Below are 9,527 nucleotides of genomic sequence, written 5' to 3'. Positions count from 1 at the left end.
CTTCCCAGTTACCTCGGTGTATAGTTTATACTGCTGTCATTCGATCAGCGTGTGGCCACTTCCACTTCCAACAGACGCAGCCTTGAAATCAACCTTCGAGAGCACACTTTCTTTCGATTCTATTCATTCATGTTGCGTACCCGATCCATTTCCCGCTACCGGCTCCTGTGGGGATGATCATCAGCATCTTCATTATCGTCACCGTTTGAGTGGACCGAAGCAAGGTGTAAGTTTTTGGGACCAATTGCTTTTGTTGCCGCGCACTGACACTGGCTTTCTATTTCACTACTCCTATCCCTCGGTAAACCCAGCCCGAAGGCCACCAAACCTTCTTGCACCAATCCAATAAAAACCACACAATTGGAAACTCAATTGCCAAGACTTTTACCGCGGCTTGTGAGTGGTGTGCTTTTTTTTCTTTCGTGTTTTTGCTTAGTTTATGTTTGCATTTAGCACCCTCTCCTCTTTCCCTAACAGCATTACCCCTGCCACTGCTGCTGCACTGACGTTCCCAGGTTCTACCAAAAACCGGGCACCTTCACTCTTACCGAGTCGCACGAGTACAGCGGTCAAGATTTCCCTCTCACCGCACGAAAGCGAAATTAACATTCACACTCGGTGTGCCATTTGCCTCAAATTTGCGTCTCCCCCGGGAGAGCGTTGGCCGGGCCGATTGGTGTAGCCGGTTTCGTTGTCGCACCCACCCCAAAACAACAATTGCCCGCGCTTGCCCCGCTAACGTCGGCCATTGTCGCTGGCCAGAGAAAGCACTTGCAAGACCGCGCCCGTCCGGACGTTTCGTGGACACTTTCTGGCTCACAGCCCGGTGACTGTGGGCACCATCTGGGGGCAGGAATCGGAAAGCGTGGGGCCGACACGACCGATGGAACTGGAACTCGCTGATCCGAAACTTCATCATCCGTTCGTAACAAACAGATGTTTGTGGGGGAAAACATACACCCTTCTCCGTCCCTCCTCGAACCCGGTCAAACCCGGTATGCTGCGTTTTTTTAGGAAGTAGGTTTTTTTCTTACTGTTATTGCCGTCGTTGTTTATTGTTCTTTCTGGGTCACCAAATTGATTCGAAACACTTGCGTACACTCACTGTTTGCTTACTTTCTCACTAATTAACGTTCGCTCTCGAGTACATTTTGGGGGAGATCCAGGACTACGGGCCGCGCGTGTTCAGCCATTGAATTGGATGGCCAAATTGCCCACGTGAGTAAAGTGTATAGTGCGTGTGGTTGTGTATTAATATCTGTGTCGGACCACTAATGGAAGTAAATGAACGATTCCGATCCGGAGGGGCGCATTTAATAATGTTATGCCGTCATCCAGTGGGTGGCGAAAACCCCACAAATGAATGAGTGGGCACATACACACGTGCACAGACGGAGCGGGAAATTAACTCAGAATATATACACGGTTCACAATGTACTCAGTGGCACGGTGGGTAAAGCAGGCTCAGTCCGTTATCGCAAATAAATTTGAGCTTGACCTATAAATTCACTTGGGAGAAGAAGTTTGTAATCTACAACATTCGTCCCGACCAGCGATATTACGAAAATTTTAATTTTGGAAAAAAAATTATCTTGGAAAACAGTTGGTATAATTGTTGTTTCCCGTCAATTTATTCTTTTACGTGTAATTATGGTCTAATTTTTAGGAAAGGATCATCTCGTTTAGAGTCAATCCAGCGCAAATTCACGCGGTTCGCTTTGCGCTCCTGGAGTGTTCAACTGGACTATAAAGGTCGCTGTGCGTTGCTTGGCATCAAGACATTGAAGCAACGGTCAGAGGCTGTTTGTTGTGGGACTTTTTGATAATCGGATCGACTCGCCCGCGCTTCTTCCGAAGCTCAACATGTATGTCCCGCCGAGATCGCTCCGATCGCTCTGATCAGTTTATCCGTATGTGCCGTGAGTTTGGCCGGTCTCGTAGTACAGTCGTCAACTCGTACGACTTAACAACATGCCCGTCATGGGTTCAATCCCCAAATAGACCGCGCCGCCATACGTAGGACTGACTATCCTGCTATGGGGGGAAATCAAATAGTCACTGAAAGCCAAGCCCGCAAGTGGGTACAGGCAGGCCTTGACCGACATCGGTTGTTGAGCCAAAAAGGAAGGAAGGAAGGCCGTGAGTTTTTATGTCATTTGTGATCATCATCAACATGACATGTCGCGCGCCGCATTTTTAAATTGTCTTTGGGCAGTTCAACCTTTCCCGTGTTAACTATTGTAACTTAAGACTAAACGTGACAAAACGATGACTAAAACATGACAGTAGTGTATTGCATGTAAGGGAATTCGCTTCAAGAGGGCCACTTACGGTTCGTTGAATTTTAATGAATAAATAACAAATAAATTATGTACTTCACTAGAAATTGTACTTTAACTGGGTAATATTTGTTTTACTACATAATACTTTCAAGTTCATTCTATTTTTAAACATTGACTTGTACAACCCGAAATGTGCTTGGATTCCCATCACTTGAGGATGTCATTAAGGAATATAAGTAGTAAACCAAAATTAAAATCTGGCATAAAGTGACGACCCCCTGAAGCCAGACACCTTATCTCTGAGAAAACATTATTCACAGGTCATTGAGGACTACAGCTAAGCTCATGCTAAATATTAGGGTGATATCTTAAAAAAACTAAAATAACATGCATAATATGACCACGTAGTTTGCCGGTAATGGGTAATATAGTTATAACATCATCTAATATCAGTTAGAAGAAGTTCATCGACTAGTTTGGATGGTCATCTGCGTATTGCACAACCTAGGCCAAGCGGTTCACGGTACGAATCAGCCAAACACCATTGGTTCAAGGTTCCAACAGAAGTAATATAGTAATTTTGAAGAGGGCGTTACTGATATTCTTAACAACATGCAAATTGTAAATCCGCATCAATGCTCATCATCAATTTTAATTTCTTCAACATGATTTTTGTTCAGATTCATGTGGATTAACATCTTGCACGCATATCTGCTATACAGAACTTTTTATAATACTTACTATCAGCTATAGACACATGTGTTTCAATGTCACTTGGAAAGTCAAACCACACCTTTGTAACGCATTCATTATAACACATTCAGTAAATCAGATCATACCATAACAACACACCCGGAAGACTTCAGACCACTCTATTCATACAAATAACAGTTGTGACGCACTTATCAAAAACAACCTAAACGAACAACATAAGCAGGAACAGTATATGCATAATCATCATTCTTGTCAACAAAAGACCAACGTAACCAACTTAGTGAAAACAATACCTTTTTATCGTACAACCCGAAACCAAAGGTGTGAAACTCTTAACCTCTTTTGAGCATAAATAAAACCAACTCCGATCATGGCCGAGCCGATTGGTTCGTACTGTCAGGATAGAACTATACTCATCCAACATCTATCGACTTCTCATTTAAAGAGTTTAGTTATGTCCCCTAGGTAAGGACTATAAACTCCAACGTTTCCAGTAAAGAAAAATCTATTAAAGGTTTCTATGATCGCCTGGACGATCAAATATCAAAAGTCCGCTTCGAAACAGTATCCACTTCAGTTCTGCCTATTTTGGCAAACGATGACCTTCCTTAACGATGTCTGAAGGCTACCCTGGCCAACGCGAGTTCAAAGTTACTACATGGCGACCGCTCCAAAATCATACTACACATACTACATGGTGAATAACAACGTTTATATTCGAAATTGACTTGGAAACCCCTGTAATGTTGTGTTACTACCAGTCACATAAATGATGTGATTTGAGAACTTCTCCACATTATTATACCGAAATATTTTGTGATCATTAGTTTATTTCCGGCCTTTTTCTGGCATTGATTATGAAATAATTATAAAAACCGAAAAAAAATTCACCATTCATTATTCCTGATACTTCTTAAAAAATTAATAAATGTTAAAAACGTGGTGGATTTTATTAGATAAACGCTTTATTATTGTGGCAAAGACTAATCAAACAATTAGTCCGCTTGTAGCGATTTGCGTTTTCAACTAAAAAACCCAAGGGTAGGCGAATCCTGCCCTTTTATCTCCTAACTTATCGTTTTCCCCGTTACATTCCTCTCGTTCGTTTATCTTCCCTCTTGCTCTATTGTTATCTTTCTCTTCTCTTGCGTTGTGACCTGGTAGATTGTTGGGCACTCACGAGTTTCCAACAATAACTTTAAAGTAATGAATAACAATAATTCTTTTCCTCCAATCTGGACATTATTTTTTAAGATATCGCCCTATTGCCAAAGTATACCCTCAAAGACGTGTGAATAAAGTGGCCAAATGAACTGTCTAGGAAACCTCAAATTCAAAATATAGTCCAATAGTTTGTGACGCAAGTAAGAAGAAGACGATATATTTCGGTCATAGATGGCCATCAACTAAACGTCTCACCAATTGGACCATCAATTGAGCTAGAATCATAAAACCTGACCTGATTACTAGATTTAAAATTAGATAAAAACGTATGTGACACATAAATCGGTCATTGGTGCATAAATCGGGGTTTGATCAAGTACCGGTAACTTTGAATGGGCCTTATTCAATTGAAAGCTACTTGGAAGAATAGTCAGATGGCCAAAACTCAGGATGCGCTGGCCAGCGGGCTATTTATGTTAGATTGATTCTCATTCGGAACATCACCCAGTAGCAAGGACTGACTGTCCAGTCCATTGAAAAACATCAGCTGAAAATGAATAAAAGCTCGAGACGGGCCGTTCCGTGGTACAGTCGTCAAATCGTACGACTTAACAACATGCCCATCATGGGCTCAAGTCCTGAATGGACCGTGCTCCAATGCATAAGACTGGCTATTAGTCTATCGATTAGTCACTGAAAGTCAAACATATTAGTGGTACATGCAGGCCTTGACTGATAACGGTTGTTGTGCTAAAAATAAGAGGAATAAGAAGCTCAGAATAATGGAGTATATCAGTCTCCAATCGCGAAATACAATATTCTACACTACACAACTGTATTTGATTCAATATATTTGCTGCAGAACATGTTTACGATGTCAATACGCTAACATGGACTTAATTTCCACCAATCCATTTCGATTGTACTTTTCCCGACACAATAAGAGAACACTTTTCACACATTGATCCAATCGAATGGATCATATGAAATTACATACATTTTTGCAATGGTAGTTCCGTTTTCCATGTTTCCTAACATTAATCCGTCCTACGAACCCACGAGCAATTGTATTATAAAGGTTTATCCTGTCGTTGAGGGTCAACTCAGATTACTGAAAATTCAATTCCCTTTCGCGTAAACATCGCACATCCCTCTAAGTTCAAATCAAGTACTTTTACAAATGAAAAATTTACTAGCAAACGGTGGTGACACTGTACATAAAAACAAATATCGACGATTGAGCAAATCAAAACACTCACCAATACACACCAATGCAATCGAAAACGGTTTCGAACGTTTCATTTTCTTACCCCAGTTTCCATGGATGGCGGATTCTTTGGTTTACCAAAAGCTCGTTTTGCCGCCAGCTTTATTTCATGTCCACTGTTGGCGTTCAAAACAACGCTCGGTGTGTTCACGTTCACGCAATGAAGCCGCCCAAAGAGTCGTAAAATAAATTGCCCTACCATAAACGAACCACCATTTGCAGGGTGTTTGTTTGTTCTGTTCACAAGGTGCGGAGAAAAAAATGTTGACAACCCGATGTTATCGATAAAATCAATTAACTGTTCCAGTGTTGGTATGTGCCAACCATTTGCAAACACCAGTAAATGCAGGGTACGCTAAAAAATACTCATCCCTACGAGAGTAAAGTCTAGTTATTATTTTTTGACAACTTGTCAAACGATGTCAACAACAAGCATTCGACCGTCTGCAGCGAGACATTTTTTCATGAAACCGGTAAATCAATTTCTAGTTTATTACACCATGCACTCATTTATCGATCAGTCTGTCCGTAATCCACCACTGCTTATGATGCCATATGATGTTTGCATACAAAGTTGGGAGGCCTCAATGAATGTAGGCTTGGATGTGATATGATAAAGCAATTTGTTTGCATTAAACGACAGGTACAGTACACCGTAATGCCGTAACGGAAAGGTAATGCAATGCAATAGCTTGGAAATTCGTGTGAATTTTAGATTTTCCTACTGTTGAGTTTTTGTTTCCATCCACAGCAGCAAAACTGAGCTGCTGATCATATAATCACGAAATCAAATAAACAGCTGCACGTGCAAGTAAAGCTTGTGAATCATGGCCATATTGTGAATCTTCAGCAACGAAAGCATATTATTAGTTGGATGTATTTCGCAAGATAGGGTAATTAGAATAAATTAAAGAGTACATTAATTTTGCAATACATTCTAGTTTTTATGATCATGTGCATTGTGCATATTGATATCGTAAGGAATTCTTCGGAAAAATCTCCAATCTTTGCCGATTCTAGAAAAATATAATGAAAACTTAATTAATTAATTGAATAAATTATTTTAAATTTAATTTCCTGAAAGCAATCACCAAATATACTAGAATGGAGAATTCAAAATTTTCTTTCCAATTGCTACTCAAATTCTATCAATCTGCAAGAAGGTGAAAATAAAATAATATATAGAATATTTCCTTTTCGAGATATTTTTTTTATATCAAGATTATTGGAACATTGATCCTGATGTAAGAGTAAAGCCTATCTATAGTTTTACACACGTGAAAGGCAGGATTTTCATGAATTGTTCTAGAAGATTTTAAATTTTATAATTTGCAGTATCGTTAGAATTTCTTACAAAAATGGTATCTTTCATGTGAAATGTTAATAATTTGTAAAATTTGAAAGATTTTTGGTCTATTCATTTTTAGTAGTAACAGATCAATTAATATTAGTTCTTGCATAATAAAGGGTTTGGGAGATTAGTTTGTTTGTTTCGAACACCACTGAGCTAAGTAATATGTTTTAATTGTGTTGCTTAGTCATACAAGCAACGCAATTAAAACATACTATAATATATGAATATTATAATGTTTTATGTTCTATCATCTCCAACACACAATACGCTAAAGTAATTGTTATTGTTATTTTATAAAGATGTCCCTTAACGATGTACGACAAACGTAATAATCAAGCTGAACAAACACGCAATTAAAAATACCGTAGAAGCTTTAAAATTCAAGATGTCAACAAACCTAGGAAGTTATAATTATGGAATTTAGCTATTATTCTCTCACAGAACGTTTGCCAAACTCGGACTCAAAACATGTACTTTGTATATGGTTTAGGCTTATGAAAATTAATATTGTTATGGCTTTGACCGTATTTAAGGCTGACTTTAGGCCGAGTAGGCTTAACTGAAGAAAAAAATAGTCGCTGGTTTGGAATCACATTGACCGATGTTCGCCTTTTGGCTTTCGAGTTGGCAGAGAAAAATAAAATTGAACACCCTTCGATTTTATAAAAAAAGAAAAAGATTACTGGAAGATGGCCAGGTTATTTTTTTAAAGGAATCTTAACCAATTATTCCGTAAACCAGATGCTATCGCCGCAGCTTCTACTATACGGAGTCTGGTCCGATGCTATTTGTAATGAAATGTTTGTTCTTGCTTGTATCTTCATTTTTTTCGTATATTTCACAACTGTTTTGTGTTAATTTTTCATAAAATTGGTACGAAATGCTTTGTTGAACTTCAATGAAAACTACAGGCCATCAGAGTTTGTTATTTTAAAAGCTAAAACCAATGTGTCGAAATCACCCCCAAGGTGTCGATTTTACCCCATCATGGTGTCGAACTTACCCGCACTGCAGTCGTGACGCAACAAAAAACACTCTTTTTTATTTTTACAAAATGATATCAAAATCAATCCAGGAACCGTAGTTTCTCGTAAGATGGTACATAATACACCAAAAAAGCTTTTTCGATGTCTACTAGTAAGTTTACATTGGCAAAAGTATTGCAATCAGAGGAAAACCTTAAGGTGTCGAAACTACCCCAGTTCCCCTACTTTATCTCTTCTTATTTATTCTAACAAAATTAGCATTTCTCAAACAAAAATTTTATCAAATACACGAATATTATTACTCGTTATTTGAGAATAAAAGCTATTTTTATGAATTTTGATTTCCTCGACATGAGAAAAAAGAACCTTCCTGATGGTACTCAATACATCAGTAATTACTGAATAAGATTAAAACACTGCTCAAACAATCGAAACATAAATCAGTGATTGAAATAGCTAAAATAAAAATATCTATCAATCAAATTTCATGCCACTTTATTTTATGTTTAGTGGCATTGAAATGGAAGGCTTTCTATTAAAACATAAGTACCACTCAATCGAGGGTAGAACACAAAAGCATCATATTTGCATATGGCATTATACCTTTTCACTAGTGATTCAACGATAGTTTCCTTCGTCCAGATGGGCCGCAAAAAAACCAAACGGTGGCACGGTACTAATTTTACAAATCAAACAAAAAACTGCCTCTATAACCTCCCGCAGCCTTCTATAGGGGTCGATCACAGTGCACAATAAGTCCAAACGATTATTGTTGTCATCTTCCGCGCAACTGAACCACTTCCGACTCGGTTGAATTCGCACGTCTGCTGTATCGGTCATCAAATGTATGTAGGGGAAGGTAGGTAAAGACGGACACTGCGGGTAAGATGGACACTTCTCATAAATGCATCAAAATGGTAATTTTCGAAAAAATCAACAATACAGCATCCTAACTTAAAGTTAAACAACACATTTGAGAACATTTTTGGCAATATATATGCAAAATTGGTTAAATTAGCGAACAAAATAAACTTTCAATCATGAGCATCCTTGTGGATCTAATTTGACTACTACGGATCTTAAGCTCTACAACTTGTATTGTTTATATTTCCGGAAGTTTTATTTCATGAATGGGTTGTCGTGATCATTAATGAAAAAACTGACGAAAGAACGAGGATAAAAGCAATACAAAATATTGTTTTCGTGTGGTTTAAACATTCTGACACCAAAGCGGGAAAGACGGACACCTTGTTGTAGGGAAAGATGGACACCGAATTTATTGATTTTTTTACTTCTTATATCAATTGGTGATGAATATATTTCTTCAAATACCTTAAATAAGGGTATTCCGATGCTATAAATCAATCAGTAACTAGAAAAAGTAATAAATAAGCGAGAAATGAAACACCAGTCAAAATAGCAGTCATGCGTTATGCTATTACTCGCTCGACGCTGATGAAGCGCTTCACGAAATCCAATATCTTCTCACGACTTGGACAACTTTAAGCAATAAAAAGATGAGGCATTTATACGACATTGTTCAGGAATAGATGAGAAATTCTATGGGATTACAAACATCAAATGTTGAATTTTGACATAGTGGAAAATGGATTAAACTATTAACAAGTCCCTCAAAAAATACTGAGGTCGTGGTCTTTTCACGGAGTAATTTCCTTAAAGGAAGTTAGACAGTTGTTCTGTAGGTTGGAGCAACGTCAGCTAAAAGTGTGCGATATTTCAATAATGCTTTAGATGCTGCA

The sequence above is a fragment of the Anopheles arabiensis genome, chromosome 2, assembly GCF_016920715.1.
Source record: "Anopheles arabiensis isolate DONGOLA chromosome 2, AaraD3, whole genome shotgun sequence".
NCBI classification, from domain to species: domain Eukaryota; kingdom Metazoa; phylum Arthropoda; class Insecta; order Diptera; family Culicidae; genus Anopheles; species Anopheles arabiensis.
The sequence above is the reverse complement of the archived record's forward strand: the minus strand, read 5'-3'. Positions refer to the sequence as shown.